The sequence below is a fragment of the Bombina bombina genome, chromosome 10 (genome assembly GCF_027579735.1).
Source record: "Bombina bombina isolate aBomBom1 chromosome 10, aBomBom1.pri, whole genome shotgun sequence".
Lineage (NCBI taxonomy): Eukaryota > Metazoa > Chordata > Amphibia > Anura > Bombinatoridae > Bombina > Bombina bombina.
The window spans coordinates 146513091-146536671 of record NC_069508.1 but is presented as its reverse complement, the minus strand read 5'-3'; positions in this window follow the sequence as shown (position 1 = coordinate 146536671).

Here is a 23581-nt window from a genome sequence, read left to right as displayed (position 1 = left end):
ATTGAGCAAAATAAAAAAAATAAAAAAATAAATCTTAAACTCTTCATCCTGTTACATAAATGTGCTAAACTTTTACACCACTTTTCTGTGACTAATCAACATCTTAAAAGATTTTGTTATTGTATGGTATCTCATTGTTTTCAAGATTTTATACAAAATGCATCTTCAGCAACACTTCTAATTGCAGAGGAAATGTGCTATTGTGAAGCCAATGTCTGAAACACTGACACATTCAGAAACATAGTCTCTAGGCAAAAATGTTTTGTATTAGGAGGAAGGAATTTAGACTCATGTTTAAATCTAGTTAAATGAGCTTTGTGATTTTGTTTTTGTTTTCTGCAATACCAGTGCAGAGCAGATGATATTGATTTGTTTTATATCCTTGCTTTAGGGAAAATGGCAAATGAAACTGATGTAGGCATTCCGTGAGAGTCAAATGATGGCAAATAGTCATGACAATAAAGTTAGGTCATTCAAAATTGTATCGCTACAAATGTTTCTTAATGCTTTGATTAAAGATATTTGTATACTTGTCTTCTATGCTATAATTTAATGTAGCAGTGCGCCACATTTTAGAATATTATGCAGCATAACTGTGTGATCAAATTTTATTTAAAGAGATATAAAACAAAATAAACTTTTCCATGTAAATTTGTGGGTGCAACATAGAAATAAAATGGCCTCTATTTATCAAAGTCTGGCGGACCTGATCCGACAGTGCGGATCAGGTCCGCCAGACCTCGCTGAATACGGAGAGCAATACACTCTCCGTATTCAGCATTGCACCAGCAGCTCACAATAACTGCTGGTGCAACGCCGCCCCCTGCAGAATCGCGGCCAATCGGCGCCAGCAATAGGGTGTCAATCAACCCAATCGTACTCGATCGGGTTGAATTGCGGCGATGTCTGTCCGCCTGCTCAGAGCAGGCGGACATGTTATGGAGCAGCGGTCTTTAGACCGCTGCTTCATAACTCGTGTTTTTGGCAAGTCTGAAGACTCGCCAGAAACACGGGCCGTCAAGCTCCTTTCGAAGCTTGATAGATAGACCCCAATGACTGCATTGTCCATTTAATGGAGAACAATGAATTATAACAATATTGTAAAGATAAATGTTGCTGTAAAATTTACAAATGTTCCTCTGTAATGTAAAGATTCTATTTTAGATGAAAATATTGTTCTCAATTTAAGTGCATTGACATTTTCGTAAATACATTCTGTATGTATTTAATTTTTTAGTTTGAATACTATGGGGCCGATTTATGGAAGTGCGAGTGGACATGATACGAGGTAGCGTATCATGTCCGCTGCACATCAATAAATGCCAACAGCATACGCTGTCGGCATTTATCATTGCACAAGCAGTTCTTGTGAACTGCTTGTGCAATGCCGCCCCCTGCAAATCAGCAGCCAATCAGCCGCTAGCAGGGGGTGTCAATCAACCCGATCGTATAGGATTATGCGGATTGATGTCCGCAGCCTCAGAGCAGGTGAACAGGTTATGGAGCAGAAGTCTTTAGACCGCTGCTTCATAACTGCTGTTTCTGGCGAGCCTGAAGGCGCGCCCGGAAACAGGGGCATCAAGCTCAATTCAGAGCTTGATCATTCGTCCCCTATGTACCTCAATGCCAGAATTCAAAAGGAAATATTTTTCTATTATGCTGAAAAATAATAAACAATGAAAATGGCTTCTGGGTCTCACGAGAACTTATAATTAAGCTCTCATGTAACAAATTAATCATAGCAGAGATGTTCAACAGAAATACAATGTGACAAAAACAATCTACTGTTTTGTTCTTGTCTGGTGAACACGTCATGCCTCTGGCATTTGTGTTAGTAACCACCGGTTTGTGTCGCTCACAGAAACTACATTGATTTTTAAATTTTGCTAACAATTTTTATACAATATGCTTGGTTGTGCAAAGCTCCCTCTTTAAAGAGGCATTTAACACTAAATATGTGTTGTTATCATATTAATAAGGTTATTCCCCACTCTATTTATGGGTGCTGCCACATATGCAGCAACACTTTTATTTTTAAATATGCTTCTTTCTCCTGGTATCCCTTGTTGAAAAATACACACATATCTTACACTAGCGGGAGGTAGTTGCTGATTGGGGCCTGCATGCATTTGTCTCTTGTGATTGGCTAACTAGATGTGTTCAGCTTGCTGCCAGCAGTGCAATGCTGTTCCTAAAGCAAAGGATAACGAGATAATGAAGCAAATTTGATAATAGACGTAAATTGGAAAGTTGTTTAGAATTGTATGTTCTATCCAAATCATTAAATAAAATGTTGGGGGTTTCCTGTCCCTTTAATGTTTCACTATTTGTATACAGCACCACATACCAGTCCAGTGCTTGTAGAAATGGGGTTACTACAGACACCCCTCAGTGCATGAAGATGTATCAATATAGAATTGTCAGTTTTATGACAGTGTTGTGTACCTTTTGTGTTGCTGTAGTGAAACAGAATACTACATTACAATACAAGGTAAAAACAAAAAGTCCCAAAGATTTTAAGTGATTTCTCTCCATGCCTGTGAGGTACTGTTAAAGGGACACTCATGTTAAATTAAATTTTCATGATTCAGATACAGCATGTAATTTTAAACAACTTTCCATTTTACTTCCATTAAAAAAAATGTGCACAGTCTTTTATATTTACAATTTTTGAGTCACCAGATCCTACTGAGCATGTGCAAAAATTCACAGACTATACGTATATGCATTTGTGATTGGCTGATGGCTGTCACATGGTACAAGGGGAGTGGAAATATACATAACTTTGAAATTTGTTATAAAAAAATCTACTACTCATTTGAAGTTCAGACTAAGTGCTATTGCATTGTCTTGTTATCTTGCATTTGTTGATTATGCAAATCTAATGTGTTGACTGGTCCTTTAAGTTTTGAATGTTAGGCCTTAAATGACAAAATATGCTAATTCTCAAATATGAAAAAAGAAAACAAAATATGCTAATTCTCAAATATGAAAAAAGAAAACAAAATATGCTAATTCTCAAATATGAAAAAAGAAAACAAACAACAGTTACCTACTCACTATTCTAAACTTATTTAAAAAAATAGTATTGAAAAAGGTAGAATACCACCAGATACTGGAATCCAAAAAGCGGCTGTCACATAGGCTAAGTAGTGTAGATAAACCCAAACAGAAATATCTAGATTCACTTCAGAGAAATATGTATACAAAAAGAAGGGGTATGATAGCACTAGAAGAATAACTAATAAATGTTCAAGAAAAGTTCAAACCGTCACTTGTTATGGAGGTACTGAATTTTACAACAGAAAAGTATACAGCATGAACGTAATAGAACAATCCAATAGGTATTCCACTTACTAGAAAAAAGCTCAATAGTATGAGGTAATGTGCCGCCTTGGTGAGGGAGAAACCTCTGGTTTGTCAATAGTAGAAAACTTACTGGAATATGGTACTTCCGAACCGTTTAGTAGAAAGCTTCTTGGAGTATGGTGCTTCCAAACTGGTTACCCTGGGGGAGTACAGAGTCCTCTCAGGAAACAGCCGGTGTTCATGCAGACCCTTTTCTCCTGTCTGTTTTACCAATTGTTCTGAGGCTTGATCACCAAATTTGCCACTCACCGTGAGCCCATCCTCCTCTAGGCGTGGGAGGTGGTCAAGCCTCAGAACAATTGGTAAAACTCCAAGAAGCTCTCTACTAACCGGAAGTTCCATATTCCGGGAAGTTTTCTACCATTGGCACACTAGAGGTTTCTCCCTCATCAAGGCGGCAAATTACCTCATACTATTGAGGTTTTTTTTCTAGTAAATGGGATACCTATTGCATTGGTCTATTCCAATTACATTCATGCTGTGATACCCTTCTGTTGTAAAATTCAGTTCCTCCATAACTGACTGACTGTTTGAACTTTTTTTTTTTTTTTAACATTTATATTTTATTGAGGTTTGTAATGTGTCATCATTCAATAGAAACAGATACAAAGACAACTTTTGTACCAGAATAAGAATATACAGATCAGATACAAATTGGAGAAAATATAATCGCCAATACAGAAAAATAAGTACAACAATATACACATATTCCAATAAAAATAAATCAACCCACATAAGATAAGTTGGTACAACTAAAACCTCCTTTTATATGCTTATAGAAACCGTCTATGTTATTATAAGACCACTTGTGGGCCCCAACCTAATAGTTAGTGACTATGGAGGAAAACTAGAATGAAATATACTTTTAGGAACCTCCTAAATAATAGATAAGCTACTTATACACCTATAACTGAAATCGCTGGAGGTAAAAAGGCTAAAGTGATATACGGTCACTCTTAGACCATGATGCACAATAATAATAGTTACTTACTAAATATATAATACAACAATGTAAAAAATGTATAGACTTTGAAATGATACAACAAAATATCCCGCAATAAGTTATTAAGATTCATGTCATGAAATAGATTGGAATAGCGGACCAGAGCCGCTCTCTAAATAACCCAGCCTCACTCCTGGGAATATAGGTTCCCCCTTACAAAACGAAATATATTATTATGAAATAGCCAAAGAAGTTTAAAAAGAAATGTAGTAATATATTTAATAGTGGGAGAACGCCACATAAAATTGAAATAAGGTGGGGGGGGGGGGAGGTGTACAACCACACCATATATAGAAAGAAAGTAGTAATGATATAATAGGCCATCAGTCAATATGGGGGGCCTCATGAGTTCAAGAGATCTAATACTTAGAATCCGTTATAGCTGGCCCCAAGTTCCTAGTTGTGCCACACAAGGGTCACTTTTAAATATATTACAGTGGGCATACAAAGCCTATTTAAAAGACTATGCAGTATGAAACATACCTGCCTTACACTAGCATACAATTACATAGTATAGACAAACCAGTAGCCTGAGATATTTACAAAGATTAATTTCGCTCCCTAGGTATGGGCCCTATACCCAAGGGCAGGTGTGTTATAATAGTAAAGAAGCAATCTCTTGTGATAAACTTAATGTTCATAGTAGGCCACCGCCTGCTCCAACCATGTACTAATATGTAACCATCTGCAGGATTTTAATTTATCAAGTATAGAGTATGTTCCTAGCTGCCATTGCACAAAACAGGTTGTTAAGTTGGCCAACATGTGACCCAAATGAGACAAAGAAAATTACAGTACAGGGAGAGCCCCACCTCATGAATAAATGTCCTTCAAAGCTCCAAGGGGACATAATGCATTTGGGGTCGGATTATGTATCATATAATAATCTCCACCTGCACCATCTAACAGTGTTTGCGGCCTGTCATGAAGATATAAGTTTGCCACCCTAAAATTTCTTCCAACCACGTGTGTATAAAACGGCCAACATAGCTCGCTCTATTTCAAAGGCATATATAAACTCCTACCTAATGATGCATGCACCCTAGTAGCGCATCCAAAATCATAAACTACTGTTATGCAGCTAATGAATTGCATATATTTTAGCTTACTAAGACAAAACATTATGAGACTGTGATACATTGTCCCATACACTTAAATAAAACACAAAGAGAACGTCTGCGATCGACATAGGGATTAGTATGCCAAATGTAGTGGGAGGTTGTATCAGTCCTTCACCCTATATCACAAGTTAGGGATTTAGGCATATGGTCAAGTTCTGACCTAACCGATACCGATTCTATGCAGCCCGTTGTTTTTTTATTTTAGGTATGCAGTCTCTCTATAAGGGAAAAAGTCAATCCGCCAAATGCAGCTTTGCAAAAGCAGTAGGAATGTAAGCTTCAAATCTCCCTCGTAGTATTCAAATACCTCACTGCTAAAAGGAGCCGAAAGGAAGCGGTGTACCTCCATTTTCATAAGGAACGGTCTGGGGTCCAATGACTGCTGCAACTCTGACCTTATGTGGGATCCGTTCCGGTATTGCTGCTATGCTTAATGCTGTTGTAGTGTGAACAGCAAGCAGGGGGTCGCACTGGTCTTGTGGTGGGTCACCTAACACTCCCATGCAAAAATGAAGCGGAGGTAGTTGTTGACTCGCTACCGGGGGGCCATCCAGTGGAAGCTCTTTCCATGTGTCTCCGGACTCCACGCCCTTAAGTGCGCAGTTAGCCATTCCCCCTAATGCCGACTGTAGTGCATCTGAAAGGTCAGAAAAGCAGCTTGCGAGCTGCCAATCTAGATCCTGTAACATGGCAAGGAGTAGTCCTTGAGTCTCTACCATTTTAAGAGTAACTTCAGGATCTGTCCTGCAATAACTTAGACTTGTAGTAGTGGAGATAGGCCTCAGTATCACGCCACTCATATAACATCAGCTCCCTCCGGCAAGGGTTACTAAACAAGCTATTAATTCCGGAATTTGACTTAGGCAGAGTATCCTTCCACTATAGGTCAGCTAATGGATGTCCATGCCTGAATTTATCTTATGCTTTTCCTGTAAATAAGAACTTTATTGAGCTATGGCCTAGGAGCTCACAGAATGTGCGTCTTCCTGCCTTGGCTGTTGGCTCCTCCCCCCTACTGTTTGAACTTTTATTGAACATTTATTGGTTATTCTTCTAGCGCTATCATACTCCCTCTTTTTGTATACACAGGGGGGTTTTGTACCATATTTTGGCTAGAGCATGTCAGCTTTACCACCCAGCATCAAGGCAAATGACATAGGCTAATTCTACTCTAGCACTTGTCCACAAGTGATGCTTATGAAATCAGTTAAAGGGTCAGTAAATTCCAAATTAAACTTTCATGATTCAGATAGGACATGTAATTTTAAACAACTTTCCAATTTACTTTATCATCAAATTTGCTTTGTTCTCTTGGTATTCTTAGTTGAAAGCTAAACCTAGGTAGGCTCATATACTAATTTCTAAGCCCTTGAATGCTGCCTCTTATCTGAATGCATTTGACACTTTTTATTAGCTAGAGGGAGTTAGTTCATGTGTGACATAGATAACATTGTGCTCACACACGTGGAGTTACTTATGAGTCAGCACTGACTGGCTTAAATGCAAGTCTGTTAAAAGATCTGAGGGAAAGGGACAGTCTGCAGAAGCTTAGATACAAGGTAATCAAAGAGGTAAAAAGTATATTAATATAACAGAGATGGTTATACAGAAATGGGGAATGGTAAATAAAGGGATTATCTATCTATCTATCTATCTATCTATCTATCTATATATCTATCTATCACCTAGATTATGAGTTTTGAGCACTATAGGGAAAGTAAAGAATGCCACAAAAGTGGCGTTATTTAACCCCCAATAGCGCTGCCATTACAATTATAAAAAACCCCTGCTTGTGTGGACAATATGGAGATGTTTGAGCTCCATACCGCACCCAAATATAAGCAGGGTATTGACGTATAATTCCAAATGATACCTTGCAACCTATTTACAGTTTTTAGCCTTACATTCCTGGGAACTGGTCACCTGGCTTACTTGTGTTACAAATACCTGACACCACTGTTTTCTAGTCCTTAATATACCCATAGCGTAAACCAATAACACACATGCTCTTATTTAGTATAATATCACCTGGTTTATGGTTTGTATGGCTATGTTAGCTCCCATAATATGTATCCACCAACTATATTTAAAAAAAAAAAAGTGTATCTCCCCTCACCCTTTCCCGCTCTGCGAGATAGAGCGGCTCATATCCATTATTCCTTTCCCGTCTCCATCCAGTGGTGACAGCAACCCCTGAGGGGAGATGCAACATATGTCTCTTTACCGTATGGGTCCAGGGGTGGTATACTTTCTATGCCAACCAGGCCTTCAATTTATAATTCTTTATTTTTGGCCCATAGCCTCACCCCTTGAGTTTAGGTTGGCTTCACCATCCATCACCCCTTAACCCCCCCCCCCCTTTACACCATTGATCTTACTTAGTAAGCAAAGGAAAATAAATCCTATAGAAACATTTATATTTATTATTTACTCTTTACATGGCAACAACCTAATTCATTCATCAACATTATTTCTTGTCAGTGATCTTAAAAATTCCCAGTTATAGATAGACTTTGAAGTGTGAACAACACATCTTCTATATTGAAAAGGAATAAACAGATTGCTAAAAGACCTATTGTACGACTACTACTATCTTGGTATAAATTGTATGCAAATGTCTGATCACTTGTATTTCTCAGAGAGATGATGATTGGTGGATGAGTGTAATACATATGTTTACAGAAGAAAAAAATGTTTCTCATTATGGTTGAAACCTATTACATAATTTGTTGGTGATATATATATTTAATGTTTTATACTCTACCGAGCCCAAAAGTGGCTATAGACATAACTTACTTACCTCCATTGAGTATTTATATTTTACCACGGTCCAAGAGTGGCCTACTAATTTTAGAGGAGGTCTTTATAATTATAAAAATGAGGTTACAGCTATCTCTGCCTGTTTCATTTTGGATCTGTATCTAACTGGCTATGCACTGTTTTATTACTGTGAATTGTATCCCAACGGTTATACGACTTAGGTTTTGGCAATTCTACATACACTGTATATGTTTATAACAACCTCAATAAAAAATAATTGGGGGGAAAAAAAACTAAACTGCACATTAAAAAATTCCTAACACTACTCTAAAAATTACAAAGTATCTAATTACAAAAAATAAAAAATACTAAGCTACAAAAAATAAACACTAAATTACGGAAACTAACAAACAAAATTATCCAAAATAAAAAAGAATTACACCTTATCTAATAGCCCTACCAAACTAAAAAAGCCCACCCAAAATAAAAAAAAACCCTAGCCCACAATAAACTACCAATGGCCCTTAAAAGGGCCTTTTGTGGGGCATTGCCCCAAAGATATCAGCTCTTTTACCTGTAAAAAAACCCACAAAGACCCCCCCAACAGTAAAACCCACCACCCAACCAACCCCCCAAAATAAAAAACCTAAAATTCTAAAAAAAAGGGTGGCGGTTTAGGGGTTAATATGTTTTTTAAGTGGCGGCGATATCGGGAGCGGCAGATTAGGGGTTAATACATTTTTATAGTGTTTGTGATGTGGGAGGGCCTCAGTTTAGGGGTTAATAGGTAGTTTATGGGTGTTAGTGTACTTTTTAGCAGATTAGTTATGAGTTTTATGTTACAGCTTTGTAGTGTAAAACTTATAACTACTGACTTTAGGTGGCGTTACAGATCTTGTCATTTTAGGCTGTAACGCTAGCTTTTTAGCCTCACTGCAAAATTCGTAATACCGGCACTATGGGAATCCAATGAAAAAACTTCATTTTTAGGAGTGCAGGACTGACGCTGCGGTACAGGCTAAAAGGATTGTGGTACACCTATACCGACAAGACTTGTAATGGCGGCGGTTCTGTTTTAACACTGAAAATACCATATTTTCAGCGTTTAAAGACGAACGCACAAACTTGTAATCTAGGTGTATATTTTTAAACAATACCGTTTTTAGTGTTTACTGTCCCTTTAAAGTGTGCACCTATACCTGTGGTTGTCTCTGCAATTTATAAAGTACATCTCTAATGAAGCAATGGTTAGTTAATTTAAACCTCTCCCAATAAACCCATCTAGGGCCATACAAGTAAAAGGCTGCTAAAGTAATATACTGCAAAACAAAATAACAGCCTACACACACATTCCAGTCTTAAAGGGCCGCTGCAAGAAAAAACTCATCCGCCGCATAGTGGCGTCACTAGGGGGTGCGGGCCGCACCCGGGTGACACCCTCCAGTGGGTGACACCACCAAAAAATGTCTTTATTTTTTTTAAAATTTTATTGAAATTCAAAGAAATACAATGTAGAGATGCATATATTTTTTTATTAGAGGGACCAGCATTTGTGAACATTAGTGGGACTGGGGAATTTGTAGACACTTCATTTTTTTGCCCCTTGAGCCAGCGCTGCAATTTCCACAAATAGTTTTCCCGGCTGTTTTTGCTTGTTTGTACTTTGCTTCTCCCCTTCCCAATTTCACTATGAATGTTGTGGGCATGCCGTGGGGCTTGCAAAGTTGCGCTGCTAGCCTTAACCTGCCTGCCTATCTGTGCTCACTGCTCAGTGACGTGTGGAGCAGTGGAGTCACTCACTGCTGTGCTGTCTCTCTAAACGGGAACTGGGAAATCATGAGGGGGATGCCTGGCACCTGACTGCATGACTGTCTGACACTGTCTCTAAAGTGAAGGAGCCATGTATGATACCCACCAGACTGGTATACTAAATGCACACTGAAGAGGTAGGAGGGGAGGGCGGACGGGGGTCTGGGGGAGGGCAGAGAGCAGAGGTGCTTGGCCATAAGAAGCGGTAGGCACGCAGCCCGGGGCTGTGCACTGACAGACTTGGAACAGAGTCAGAGAGCAGAATTTTCATAGTTTGCGCGCCTAAACCTTTTCTTTTGTGATTTATTTTTAGAGTGCTCTGTTTATCTTTCATTTGATGCTCTGCTGAGCCAGGGAGCAGCTCTAGACATGAGCTTTATAATTAATGCAGTGCAATTTACATATTTTGTATGTGTGTGTGTCTGTGTTTTTGTGTGTGTGTGTGTCTGAATGCTTTTGTGTGTGTGAGTGTTTTTGTGTGTGTTTGTGTCAGAGTTTTTTTGTGCGTGTGTCTGAGTGTTTTTGTGCGTGTGTCTGAGTGTTTTTGTGCGTGTGTCTGAGTGTTTTTGTGTGTGTGTCTGAGTGTGTTTCCGAGTGTTTGTGTGTGCATCTGAGTGTGTTTTTAAGTGTGTCTGAGTGTTTGTATGTGTGTGTGCCTGAGTTTTTGTGTTTGCCTGCTTTCTGGGGGGAGGGGGGGTGACACCATAACTTATCGCACCCGGTGACACCAACCCTAGTGATGCCACTGCCGCCGCACATCGATAAATGCTGACAGCATACACTGTCGGCATTTATCAATGCACCAGCACTTCTAGTGAACTGCTGGTGCAACGCCGCCCCCTGCAGATTCGCGGCCAATCGGCCACTAGCTGGGGATGTCAATCAACCCAATCGTATTAGATCAGGTTGATTTTCAGCAATGTCTGTCCGCCGCCTCAGAGCAGGCGGATAGGTTATGGAGCAGCGGTCTAAAGACCGCTGCTTCATAACTTGTGTTTCTGGCGAGCCTGAAGGCTCGCCAGAAACACGGGGCTTCAAGCTCCATACGGAGCTTGATAAATATGTCCCTGTATGTCTAAATTCCACCCCTGTTGTCTCCTAAGTGTTGCATGAGTAATATGCAAGGCAGCTATGGAGCATTGTGTGAATCACACAGTAGACATATGCAGCTGTGATTGAAAGAAGGAGAGCAGAGATTAGCCTGAAGAACCTAAGGATTTGAGAATTAGACACACACTGCTTGAAGAAAACAGGGGAGATGAAATAGTCTGTGGGCTCAATGATTAAAAGCTCTCTGGGCTGGCGAGATTATTAATGAATTCTCGCCAGTCCTATTTCCCTGGTGGAATAATCTAAAACCACTTTTTTCCCTGAAAACAGAGTGTCTCGCTAAGGGGCGTATACTGCATTTTCATATGAAATGTGCACAAAAAAACTCATATTATTGCGGCCATTAACAATTCCTTCCCTACTTTTTTACTCCCTCCTCTAGTTTGATACATCTGAGTAACTATGCCCTTAAGGGACTGTATTTGACCAATGGAGAATTGATAGTGGAGAATATTAATAAAAATGAGGTTTTACTTTTATAATTTAATTTAAGATGTAGACCATTAGTCTAAACAATGTCATTGACACAAGTTTATTATTCAATTATGATCTGATTATAAATTGGAGACATCTTAATTCTGTGTGACTAAGATATTTGATGTTGGCTAATATTTTCTCACGGTTAATATGAGGACTACAGTTAAATATGCTCTTTTTTTCTTGTCTGTTTATTAGGGTCCTTTATTTTATTTTGATGTAACTTGTCTCTTGAACATAATGAAAATTGAATTTTTACTGTATGTTATATGGTTTGAAAACCTCAATAAATAAATAAATTTAAAAAAAAAATCATATTTCTAACATCATACAAAACAAATAATTGAACTATTTACACAAAAATAAGATTGGAAAAATTGTATTGTTAAGGTGCATCAAAAATCGTAACAAAATTCTTCACAAAAAATCGTATTTTAACAAAAATGTAAATTTTGTATGTAATTTACACAGGAATAAATCGTATTAAATATGCATAGCGTAAATCCTAATTTTAGTGCACTTGGTGTACAAAAATAGAAATATGTACTTATTTTTTTATTTTTAAATAGTTTTTTTTTTTTTTTTTAAATAGTTTTTTATTGAGGTTGAATATCGCATTGACAACAGTCTCATCAACAGAATACATTATACAACTTATATTATACTGGCATGACATTACACAGTGGGCACCTCATTTTTTTTTTTTTTTAACTCTTGTAAGGTTTGCGAGTTCCTCAGACAAGCAGGGGAGAGGAGGGAGAGGAAGGGGGGGCGGAGGAAAAGCCAAAAATGACAGATCTTACTATTGTTAACTTACACTCATAACATAGGGCCCAGAGATTTTTATAGAGTAACTTAACACTATGACTGTCTGAATAAGGACGACTAAGCATGTGGATAGCCTTGACTAGAATATACATTTCAGACAAAGCTCTAAGTTGATCATACATGGCAATATAATGATAGAGTATGTAGGCTATCTTCCTGTCTATCCAAAAAACATTGATACTAAGCATTAATAAGTAATGATGTAATATAAAATAAGGTATGTAAGGCGCACAGAACATTCATTAATTCTACACCAAAGAAAATACGTGCTAATGATTGCTTTGCCTTAAGCTTCCTTTAGTATAAAGGAATGTCACCATAGAGTGTCTATTATTTTTCTCTAAGAGATAGTTAAATCATATAAGATAGCGTACTAACTTGTCATATTCTAGGCAAGAGATATTATAGACAGCATAAAGTTATACATTCCTGCAATAGAATAGAACCTCTTAAAGTTTACTGAGATGATAGATGTAGAATTTACAATAAACAATTGACCATAAGGGCTCCATTATTAACCTCTGAGTAATATAAAACCCTAAGGGATAAGTGTATTAGCAGGTAATTCACACAGAGTCTTCATTAGTTCTAACTGGGGGCAGGACACATAACGGTTAATGGATGTGGTAGGTATAGACGATCTGGTCATTCAGCATGGAGATGCAGTTTGGGCAGATGAACAACTGTAGCAAGGAAGTCCAGGTATCAGGTCTCAGGACCATCATAGAAAGAGGGAATGGCATAGCAAGCTGCCTGCGACTTTTACCTGCTGCTTGCCATCGTAGGCTAGGTACCGTAGGTCTGAGTATCAGGCTAAAAGGCCGTCATTGATAGTTATGAAGCCCCAGTACTTGCAGGCATGTCGCATAAGGGAAAACAGTCTTATCCTATGCCAGATCTGTAATCGAGGGTCTGTCGCTCAGCGCTCTGATGGGTGTATGCATCTGCCAGACCAGGCTGCTTCATGGACGATGACAAGGGATTTCCGCAGTCAGTTAGGCCACTCGATAACCCCGCAGCATCAGTGACCCAGAGAGATGCGCATGGCAATGTAGGTAAGCCGTCAGGCTCCACTGGGCTTTCTCCTCTGTACTGCGGTATGTCCCCTATTTGCGAGCTACTTTTGGTAGTAGTGCGAGAACAGAGCCCCAACTTGGTGTCCGCACTCGTCGACAGCAGTGGTTGAATACACATCTGGGGGTCCACAACTGCAGCAGGGCACTGCGGCTCTAGCTCTGGTATATGCTTTTCAGCGGTTGTGCTGCTGCGGGTCCGCGCCTCTTGGATGATTACATAGAGGGCATCAAATCTCTCGCAGATCTTTCTCCCATACTCTTCAAGTAATTCTCTAATGCCGGTATAGAGTTCCTGGATCTCCATGGCGGGCATTTGCATATCTCCCCTCAAAATGGCGCTGCAGTATGTGGCTCAGAGCTCCGCTTGAATCATTCAGCTCATCAATATAGTTGTGCCAACGAATTCTCCATCCCCATGTCACAGGCTTCTTCCCACATCAATGTTCTCTAGCCACCGACCAAAAAAGACTAGATTATATCGGGGTTAGAGTTTGAGGTCAGGAGCTCCCAGGCAAGGCATCCTACATCTTCGGCGGGTAACTCCGCCCCCGAAATATGTACTTATAAATACAAAATGTAAAGTGTAATTGTTGTTTTTATGTAAAATGGGCTGAGCATGGGCGTTCTATGAGTGTATATGAAAATGTCTCTCTAATCCCAGCATAATTCTATAAATATTTTTGCACTGCAGAGCTCACAGTTTTTCTCACCAAATTAAAGGTAGCAAGCTTTTCTCAAAACACTACGAATATTTATAACCCTACAAGAAAAACAAATGCATATGGAAATATAGGCGAATGTTACATGAGTTATATTGGCTGCAGGATTTCATTTTAAAGTGCGCCCCTGCTTACTGCTAACTTTGCACTAAGGAGCGAAGTTTCCCTAACCAACGAGCTTCATTACTTTTAATAGGAGCCATCTCACCAATTGCAGGGACTGCCCCTTTTTAAGATCATTCCATCGGGTCAGCCCTGCGAGAGTCGGTGAGAAAAAGTAGGTTTGAGTTGGCAAAGTTTATATCATCTAGCCCTGTGTGAGGTGGCTCCACAGGATAATCCTGTCTGTAATGCTGATAATGATAAAAAGAATAAAACCCTCTTCCAGGTCTGCTGTGACCTTCCTTTACTAGCTACATTCTCTTTCTGCACTATCCCCTTCTCTCTTTCTTTTTTCTCCTCACTTAATCACTTTGTCCTCTCTTTTTTTTGCCCCTTTCCTTTTTCTCTCCTCTCCCTTCTCACTCTATCTATTTACTATCTCTCTATCTCTCTCTTTACTCTTTATCTACTCCTTCTCTTCAATCTCTCTTTTCATGTTCTCTCTGTTATCTCTCTGTGCACATCTCTAAACTATAAACACTCTCTTCCCTTTCTTTTCTGTTTTTCTCCACTCTCTCTCTTACCTTCCCTTCCTTCAACCTCCCTTATCTCTCTCCTCTTTTTTTTGCCCTCTATTTTCCCACTTTTTTAACCTCCTTCTCCCTTCTTTTTTTTCTCACTGTCTCCTCTTTATTTACTCTTCTCCCTCTATACTGTCTCTTCTTCTCTACTTCTCTAGTCCCCTTTTCGCTCTCTCTCATTTCTCTCCCCACTCCCTTCTTCTCTACTCTTTTTCTCTCTCTTTCTCTCCACTGTCCTCTCCTCTTTCTGTCTTTGTGTGTACACTATTTTTGCATTCTATCCTCCTTTCTCTTTCTTTCTCTCTACTCTCTCCTTTTCTTTATTTTCTTTTCTTATTTTTCCTCTCCACTTTATCATTCTTGCTTTCCTATTTCCTTTCTCTCTTTTTTTTCTTTTTACACTCTTCTTTCTCTAACTCCTTCTTTCTCTCTCCCTATTAACTTTTGCTTCTGTTTTCTTTGTGGCCATTCCATAGACATAAACTAAGAGTGCTATCAGGGCCGGTGCTACAATATAGGCAGCTTAGACGACCGCCTAAGTGCGCCCCTGCAGGGGGTGTGTGCACATTTGATGCATGATTTATTTATTTTTTAACATACATTTTATTTATTTTGCTGCCTAGCATTCATAGTAGGTTAAAAGTTTATCCATCCCACCCCTGATAGACTATACCAAGCACAGGGGGTGTTCGGGATGGCCGGTATGTTCACTACAGTAAGTAATACTGCTAGCGATGATTAACATATGCTCCCTATTTTACCTATTTTACTTTTAAGTATCTAAGCCCCTTGTCACTCAGCCCCACCCCCTCCACACTCCCCCACTTAGACCCGTATCCCCAGTGCAGCTTGCTGCTTCTTCGGGGCCCTTGCACCCACATAGTTTTCAGCATGAAGGAGGACTGGCCAACTCAGAGCTTGTCTGGGAGTCTTCTGCTGGACTTGCAGCTGCACATAACTACATAAAGCAGCATAGTTAATCGTGAAGTGAGGAGGCGGAGGAAGAACTGACTGAAGCAGTGCTTAAGCTCCTTGGAAGCAGATGAGTCAGAAGATCTTTGAGGGGTACTCACAGAGTGGGAGAGATTGAAGGTGAGATTATCTGACACTAATATAATGAGAAGGGACTTGTTATCCATTGCACTGTGTTCATGTTAATCCCAAAGTGGGTGTAATGCATTCCTATTATACAGGTGCCTAATATGGGTGATTGAAATTTATTTGATGATAATGGTACAGTCAATGATAGCAATGACATGACAATGACAAAAAGAGTTAAAAAGCAAAAATTACATTCTCAAAGTTTATTTCAGTCTCCAAATCTATTATCTATATATTTTTTGCTCTTTCTGTTGCCCCTCTTTTGCTAATAATGAACCCATCAGGCCCATGACTATGTGTGTGTATATACACACTGTGTGTGTGTGTATGTATATATATATATATATATATATATATATATATATATATATATATATATATATATATATATATATAATTACCATAGAAAAAAGGCACTCACTGGACTTTAGCACAGTATCCAAAATTTTAATTCATATTCAGAAACATCTCGTAGCAAAAATAACGTTTCAGTTTTATTTCAGCACCTTTGTCAAATTTCAAGTTTACAGAATAAACATATCCCCATAGAAAATTGTAACACCACATCCCAAATACCCACCTTATATACATTTTAAAAAAGTGACACCGAAATTTCGGTGCAGAATCGTGGTCTTTCATTCATACCCTCTTAGGGTGAAACGCGTAGAATTTACTCCAGAAAGCTTGTTTTTATGTGGAACCCATTAAAGATTGAAATACACGCAAAAGCTGCGATCCAGCCCCTCCTGTGGACTCTCTAATTTTTTGATTTAGGAGATAAAACCGCTGCAAGGACCAGGGATCTGATCAGCAAATAGCGAGTATCCACGTTTACCACTACAACCGTTTCTAAACACGGCTACAGCAGGCACATATTTGTCTGACTTAAGTTCAACTACCATCATTGCAGTAAAAGAAAGAAGTCATCATATATTATTATATTGGCCGATATATTTTCACGGAACACCAGACGTTCTACCTATCAAAAAAAGGGGTGTGTGACCCAAACCGCCAATCACCACATCAGCGAGCTGTTTTGTCTTTAAGCCGCGGAATACACCACCATACTGAGACCCGGTGCAAGGACAGAATCAACACACGCCCGGTCTGTCAGCCTTCATAACATCTCTAGCTGTAAGGTACCTTACGATTTGCACTATTGAGACTTTCACATATGCAGTAACACTGTATTACATACCACCAAATATGCCCAGTTAACTGCTGCTGAGCAAACTTCTTGTCGACAGATATCACTGATTGCAAGGGAGACGTCCCTAATATAATATTCAAATTATTTTAATTATATTGATTGTTGTTTTATTGACTTTTTTAGGAATAAATATTTTATGCAGTAACAGCCATAGAAATTCATTTTTTGCTACACAATCTGTCACTTACTATCTATACATATAGACCTCAATTGTCACCCACATTGTAACTATTTTAACATTTTTTGTATTATACTCACAATATTATTGACGATGTCAAATAGGTAAATACCTTCTTCACTATTTTTGTTTACTAAAACACGCTGCCACTATATCAAATTAAGAATTGAAACACTATATAGTTTTTTTTCAGTTAATAGTAGGACATTATTAGATACCCGTATCACTTGTTTATTCTTCACTCTGACGGACAGCCGTATATTAATATAACAGTCAACATTCTGGTAGTGTTATCCTAGCTAATCTAACCATTAGCGCCAGTTACCCCCTTTTTTAATTTTAGCACCTACACTTTTTTAAACTACTAAGGAGGAGTAGTTTATCCTTTAACCAGGCATTTAGGATAACAGTTAGCGCCAACACTCAATTCTATACACTTGTTCATACCCACCCCACCCAAGTGTGACATATTTAACACATATGTGGAAATCCACAAATTTCAAAGACAACTGAAGTCAAAAGAGTTTTTTAAAAGTGAGTCAAAAACTACTACACCTGTGTTTAAAAAATTGTCATCTTTTGAACCCCCTAATACTCATCATTCTATTAGGGGCTTCACAAGAATGGTATGTCATAATGTGAACAAATCAAAATCATGTACTGCTTACCGTAACATGAGTGTTGAGGAGAGATTGGCTATTAAAACCCTGAGTAATGATAACTCAATAATCATCCGCCCCGCGGATAAGGGGGGCTTTATAGTTATACAAGATTACACCCAGTATAGAGCTGAAGCTCTACGCCAACTCTCTGATACGAATGTATATTTGAAACTTAGGGGTAATCCAACTATGACATTTAAGAAAGCCATTGATCAACACATACACATGAGTCTTGAATCAGGAATACTAACTGAACAGGAAGTTGATTTTTTAACTACCGAATATCCTAAAATACCTGTGTTGTACTTGTTGCCAAAGGTGCACAAGACTCTTGAGGATCCCCCTGGCAGACCTATTGTGTCTGCCAGGGACTCCTTATTTTCTTGTCTAGCTATTTTTATTGACTTCCATTTGAAGCCTGTAGTGAAAGGCACATCTGCATATCTACAGGACTCACCGAGTCTCATTAAATCTCTAAGGAGATATGTGGGTTTACAGACTGATGACATTCTGGTCACCATGGATGTTGACAGTCTCTACACCTCTATCCCACATGGGGGAGGTGTGGCGGCTGTCAGGTCCATGGTGACAGATAACCCTTTATATGAGGGACCGTCTATTGAATTTTTATGTGAGATGCTAACACTGTGCCTTGATAAGAATTACTTTAGATTTGAAAGAGATTATTATCTGCCAAACTCTGGGACAGCCATGGGTTCAAACATGGCACCCTCATATGCTAATCTTTACATGGCATGGTATGAGCAAAAAGCCATGAAACCATTTTTCCATCCCCACATCAGGTACTATGTACGTTACATAGATGACATGTTCCTGGTGTGGGGAGGGAATGTGGATGAGTTAAAGCAATGGGTGTCAAGTTTGAACTCAATGGATTGTCCCATAAGATTTAAATTAGAGTACAGTGAGACGGTAATTCACTTTTTGGATCTTAATATCTTTAAAGTTAAAGGTGAGGAGTGTTGTACCTTTGGTACATCACTGTATACAAAGTTGACAGATCGTAATTCATTATTGGAGGCTAGCAGTTTTCACCCTAGACACCAAAAAGTGGGTATAGTTACATCTCAACTCACTAGGGTTATCCGCAACAATAGTGATGTACCCACTATGCTGGAACAGGTAAAAGAGATGGAAATGAAGATGATAAAAAGGGGTTATGATGGTGTGATGGTCCGAGACACCAGAGAGAGGTTGTTGGAAGGCACAGTGAAGAATGTACCAAAAGCACAAAAAGAGTTAACACCACAGCTGAACTTTGTGAGCACATATACTCCAATAAGTTGGGCACTGACGAGATCGGTACACCAACATTGGGCTCTGCTGGAGACAGATGCTACGCTCCCATTCCAGGGGATCAAGCCACCACGGATGGTACATAGGCGGTCAGACAATCTGCGGGATCTACTGGTAAAAACTGATCCAGTAGGATGCTATCAGAGTGAAACTTTGCTAAAGTTTTCAAGCAAAGGATGTTTTACGTGTGGAAATTGCACGACATGCAATAGCATGATGAGGGGCAAAACCTTTCAACACCCCCACACCAATAAGCGCTATACCATCCGCCATAGGCTCACATATACCAGTACACATGTAATATACATGTTGGTTTGCCCGTGTTCCCTGGTATATATTGGGAAAACGATCACAAGCTTCAGGGATAGGATGGTGAATCGTCGTTGTGCCATTCGCGAAGCCCTCAAAACAGGTGATTCGGAAAAGCCGGTGGCACGCCATTTTGCACAATATAAGCACAGTGTATCCAGCATGAGAACGATGGTAATTGATCACATTCCCCCGCTGTCCAGGGGAGGCAATAGAGCAAAGCGGCTTCTCCAAATGGAGACAAAATGAATCTATACCCTTGATACCCAGGGGACTCAATACTTATCTCGATTTCGGACCATTTTACACCAGATAACCTACAGACTGACTGTATAGTAACACTATCTAACTACTCCAATATGCATCAACCCATGAAAGGATCCTACATGAATCTTCATTCTAGTGGGTACACACGGGTTTCTATCCATATACAAGTGGCATCAAGTAAAGAGTTAAGATTTTGTATAGTATATTACTCTGATATAATGGGTCAATTTATGTCACCTCTAGAGCGATATTAACTTATTTGTGAGAATTTGTCTGTGTATTGTTGCAATGACATAATAGAATTTATGCAATGATATGAGCATTGATTTTAATTATTTGTGACATGTTCGCATCCTCGCAGTATGACATTAAGGTGGTGTTTTATTCAGGACTAATTGAGGTTAACGTGGATCCTCTAATATAATGGTATTCAATTAAGCTGAGCACTGTTGTGCTTCACATAGTAATTCTGTAATAACACCTTCCTTTTGACTGTTTCACAGTCATGCCATATGCGATCGCGGACTAAATTTCAAGCTCTGTTTGGGTGGTTACTATGGTAACCCATGGCCAGTCACATCGTGATGACGCATCACGCTCACGCAATAGCGTGATGACGTCGTTGGGAGCCGATGCGATGTGGCGAACCGGGCTTTTTTAAAATGTATATAAGGTCGGTATTTGGGATGTGGTGTTAGGATTTTCTATGGGGATATGTTTATTCTGTAAACTTGACATTTGACAAAGGTGTTGAAATAACACCAAAACGTTATGTCTGCTATGAGATGTTTCTGAATATCAATTAAAATTTTGGATACTGTGCTAAAGTCCAGTGAGTGCCTTTTTTCTATGGGAATCGTCTACACTAACAGGAAGTGCACCCTGGCAGCTGTGACCATATCGTAAGACTGTGCTTATCTTTTTTGGGAAATTAATATATATATATTTATATATATGTATATATATGTATGTATATATACATATATATATATATATATATATATATATATATATATATATATATATATATATATATATATATATATATATATATACATACATACAAGAGAGGAAACTAACATTATAGTTTACCAGTTTATAGTAAAAAATATGTCTTGTCTGTTAGGAAATACTATTCTAGTCAACTCAATATTAAAAACAGACTTTTTACTCATTCATGTAATTAATTGTATGAGGTTAAAGGAACTTGAAAATTGAAAGATAGATAATTCTTGTATTACCCAGTCCCCAGTTTTGCATAACCAACACAGTTATATTAATATACTTTTTACCTCTATGATTACCTTGTATCTAAGCCTCTGCAGACTGAACCTTTGGCATCTACTTATCAAGCCGTCAACTGTGCTACATTCGACGGCACCAATACGCTTGCCTAACATCACTGCCGCGGACCTGAATACGCTCTCCAAAGTTACCAAAAAAGCTGCCAAAAAGCCAAGCACCAAGTACGGGGCGAAGAACAGCGGACTGTTGTTAACTAACAGTCATCGATCTCGCTGCTCTTCAGCTTTTTCACAGCTTTATTGGTATCCTGTCACTAAACACCCACACTACACTATACTGTTTACCCCCTATACTGCCGCTCCCGGAGCCCACCGCAACTCTAATAAATGTATTAACCCCTAAACTGCTGCTCCCGGACCCCGCTGCAACTAAATAAAGTGTTTAACCTCTAAACTGCTGCTCCCGGAGCCCACCACCACCTACATTATACTTATTAACCCCTAATCTGCCCCCCCTACACTGTCGCCACCTACATTATATTTATTACCCCTAATCTGCACCCCATACACCCCCACCACCTATATTATACTTATTAACTCCTAAGCTGTCACCCCCCTACACCGCCGCCACCTACATTATACTTATTAACCCCTAATCTGCCCCCCTACACCGCCGCCACTATATTAAATTTATTAACCCCTAAACCTAAGTCTAACCCTAACACCCCCTAACTTAAATATAATTTAAGTAAATCTAAATAAATATTCCTAGCATTAAATAAATTATTCCTATTTAAAACTAAATACTTACCTATAAAATAAACTTTAAGCTAGCTACAATATAACTAATAGTTACATTGTAGCTATCGTAGGTTTTTTTTTATTTTACAGGCAAGTTTGTATTTATTTTTACTAGGTACAATAGTTATTAAATAGTTATTAACTATTTAATAACTTCCTAGTTAAAATAAATACAAAAGTACCTGTAAAATAAAACCTATGTTACAATTACACCTAACACTACACTATAATTAAATAAATTCCCTAAACTAAATAAAATTAAATACAATTAAATAAAATTAAATAAAATTATCTAAAGTTAAAAAAAAACACTAAATTACAGAAAATAATAAACAAATTACAAGATTTTTAAAGTAATTACACCTAATCTAATCCCCCTAACAAAATAAAAAAGCCCCCCAAAAATAAAAAAGCCCTACCCTACACTAAATTACAAATAGCCCTTAAAAGGGCCTTTTGCGGGGCATTGCCCCAAAGTAATCAGCTCTTTTACCTGTAAAAAAAATTACAAACCCCCCAACATTAAAACCCACCACTCACACAACCAACCATACTCTAAAACCCACCCAATACCCCCTTAAAAAAACCTAACACTAACCCCTTGAAGATCACCTTACCGGGGAATGTCTTCACCCAACCGGGCCGAAGTCCTCAACGAAGCCAGGAGAAGTCTTCATCCCAGCTGGGCAGAAGAGGTCCTCCAGACGGGCAGAAGTCTTCATCCAGATGGCATTTACTATCTTTATCCATCCGGCGCGGAGCGGGTCCATCTTCATGACATCCGACACGGAGCATCCTCTTCTGACGATGTCTTCGTGTTGAATGAAGGTACCTTTAAGTGACGTCACCCAAGATGGTGTCCCTTCAATTCTGATTGGCTGATAGAATTCTATCAGCCAATCGGAATCTAAGGGACGCCATCTTGGATGACGTCACTTAAAGGTACCTTCATTCAGCAAGAAGACGTCGTTAGAAAAGGATGCTCCGCGTCGGATGTCTTGAAGATGGACCCGCTCCGTGCCGGATGGATGAAGATAGAAGATGCCGTCTGGATGAAGACTTCTGCCCGTCTGGAGGACCTCTTCTGCGCGGCTTGGATGAAGACTTCTTCCGGCTTCGTTGAGGACTTCGGCCCGGTTAGGTGAAGACGTCTCCCGGTAAGGTGATCTTCAAGGGGTTAGTGTTAGGGTTTTTTAAGGGGGTATTGGATGGGTTTTAGAGTGGGTTGGTTATGTGGGTGGTGGGTTTTAATGTTTGGGGGGGGTTTAATTTTTTTTACAGGTAAAAGAGCTGATTACTTTGGGGCAATTCCCTGCAAAAGGCCCTTTTAAGGGCTATTTGTAATTTAGTGTAGGGTAGGGCTTTTTTATTTTGGGGGGGCTTTTTTATTTTGTTAGGGGGATTAGATTAGGTCTAATTAGTTTAAAAATCTTGTAATTTGTTTATTATTTTCTGTAATTTAGTGTTTTGTTTTTTTTGTACTTTAGATAATTTTATTTAATTGTATTTAGTTTAGGGAATTTATTTAATCATAGTG